We start from the raw sequence: 2,753 nt of genomic DNA, 5'->3' as shown, positions 1-2,753 counted from the left end.
CGTCCAGACCAGAACATAGTGGAAAAACGAGGTCGGGAGACCTGTCAGCGTATCCTGATTCAAGGTATAACATAACGGAGGAGAGCGCATCACGCAGTGAATGCGTGTCATCTCAGTATGAAATAGTTCACAAATATTTCTCATCCCTCTTCATCCCCCTTTGCATAGAAACTTGGCTATTTAAGATAGAAAATAAATTACACAAAATACACTGACTAATACACTGCCTAGGGGCTAAACCAATCATAATGGCATAGAATAAGATATATAAAGACTGTATGGAAAAATGACTTCCTGACAGAGAGGTGCAGCAGATGCAGAGAGAGAAAGAGAGAGAGAGAGAGAGGAGGGAGAGAGAGGGGAGAGAGGGGGAGAGAGAGGGGGAGAGAGAGAGGGGGGAGAGGGGGAGAGAGAGAGGGGGAGAGAGAGGGGGAGAGAGGCAGGGGCCAACTGGCCATCTGGAATTTCAGGCAAATGACAGATGGGCTGGGCCAATTCAATCCCAGTGGGTCTGTCTAATTTGGGTTTTTCCCCCACAAAATTATAATTGTCTGTATAATAATGGAGGGAAAAATGGGCCTGTATGTAAGGAATGGCAGGGCTGATTTTTGGGTCCCAGTCTGCCCCTGGAGAGAGGGGAGGGGGGAGAGAGAGGGGGAGAGAGAGAGGGGGAGAGAGAGAGGGGGGAGAGAGAGAGAGGAGGGGGGAGAGAGAGAGAGGAGGGGGAGAGAGAGAGGGGGAGAGAGAGAGGAGGGGGGAGAGAGAGGAGAGGGGAGAGAGAGAGGAGGGGAGAGAGAGAGGAGGGGAGAGAGAGAGGAGGGGGGAGAGAGAGAGGAGGGGAGAGAGAGAGGAGGGGGAGAGAGAGAGGAGGGGAGAGAGAGAGAGGAGGGGGAGAGAGAGGGGGGAGAGAGAGAGGAGAGGTGAGAGAGAGAGGAGGGGAGAGAGAGGGGGAGAGGAAAGGGGGCAGAAAGATAGAGGGCAGAGAGAGACATGCAGACAGACAGACAGCAGGACAAACAGGATCCACTCCCTGTGTCTCTCTGTGTCTCTCTCTGTGTCTCTTTCTCTGTGTCTCTCTCTCTGTGTCTCTCTCTCTGTGTCTCTGGCTCTCTGTGTCTCTGTCTCTCTGTGTCTCTTTCTCTGTGTCTCTCTCTCTGTCTCTCTCTCTCTGTGTCTCTCTCTCTGTCTCTCTCTCTCTGTGTCTCTCTCTCAGTGTCTCTCTCTGTGTCTCTCTCTCAGTGTCTCTCTGTGTCTCTCTCTCTGTGTCTCTCTCTCTCTGTGTCTCTCTCTCTGTGTCTCTCTCTCTGTCTCCCTCTCTGTGTCTCTCTCTGTCTCAGTCTGTCTCTCTCTGTCTCAGTCTGTCTCTCTCTCTCTCTCTGTGTCTCTCTCTCTCTCAATCTCTCTGTCTCTCAGCCTGCCAGCCTGTCTAGCTGTCTGTCTGCCAGACTGTCTAGCTGTCTGTCTGCCAGACTGTCTAGCTGTCTGTCTGCCAGACTGTCTAGCTGTCTGTCTGCCAGACTGTCTAGCTGTCTGTCTGCCACTCTCTCTCAATCACTGTTTATCTGTGTGCCAACAGACTCACTGACTTCGTAACTCTTCGTTGTAAGCAGGCACAACCATGGACAGTTCCAAGGAGCTGTGGTCATGTAGGCTGGGGAACAGCTCCGTCTCTCCGGCTGCCGTCAGGAAGTACTTCTCCTTCTCATGACGCTTCAGGTCCACCGGCAGTCAGATGGGCTACCAGCAAAACAGGACCACAACAGTGCTGAGATTCAGGTTCTAGATTGTTCTAGATCAGGGTCGGCAAGTAGCCTAGAGGAGCATTTGGCCAGTAACTGTAAGGTTGCTAGATTGAATCCCCGAGCTCAGTGCTCCTTCCCTAGGCCCCAATCAACCCTTAAACCAGTCTGAAACCAACCCCTTCCTTAGGCCCCAATCAACCCTCAACCCTTAAACCAGTCTGAACCAACCCCTTCCCTAGGTCCCAATCAACCCACTTCTGGTTAACCCCTTCCTTAGGCCCCAATCAACCCTTAAACCAGTCTGAAACCAACCCCTTCCCTAGGCCCCAATCAACCCTAAAAACCAACCCCTTCCTTAGGCCCCAATCAACCCTTAAACCAGTCTGAAACCAACCCCTTCCTTAGGCCCCAACAAATCCTTAAACCAGTCTGAAACCAACCCCTTCCCTAGGCCCCAATCAACCCTTAAACCAGTCTGAAACCAACCCCTTCCTTAGGCCCCAACCAACCCTTAAACCAGTCTGAAACCAACCCCTTCCCTAGACCCCAATCAACCCTTAATCCAGTCTGAAACCAACCCCTTCCCTAGACCCCAATCAACCCTTAAACCAGTCTGAAACCAACCCCTTCCCTAGACCCCAATCAACCCTTAAACCAGTCTGAAACCAACCCCTTCCCTAGACCCCAATCAACCCTTAAACCAGTCTGAAACCAACCCCTTCCCTAGGCCCCAATCAACCCACTTCTAGTTAACCCCTTCCTTAGGCCCCAATCAACCCACTTCTAGTTAACCCCTTCCCTAGACCCCAATCAACCCACTTCTAGTTAACCCCTTCCTTAGGCCCCAATCAACCCACTTCTAGTTAACCCCTTCCTTAGGCCCCAATCAACCCTTAAACCAGTCTGAAACCAACCCCTTCCCTAGACCCCAATCAACCCACTTCTGGTTAACCCCTTCCTTAGGCCCCAATCAACCCACTTCTAGTTAACCCCTTCCTTAGACCCCAATCA

This window comes from Oncorhynchus clarkii, chromosome 10 (assembly GCF_045791955.1).
Source record: "Oncorhynchus clarkii lewisi isolate Uvic-CL-2024 chromosome 10, UVic_Ocla_1.0, whole genome shotgun sequence".
NCBI classification, from domain to species: Eukaryota; Metazoa; Chordata; class Actinopteri; order Salmoniformes; family Salmonidae; genus Oncorhynchus; species Oncorhynchus clarkii.
This window is presented reverse-complemented; position numbering follows the sequence as displayed.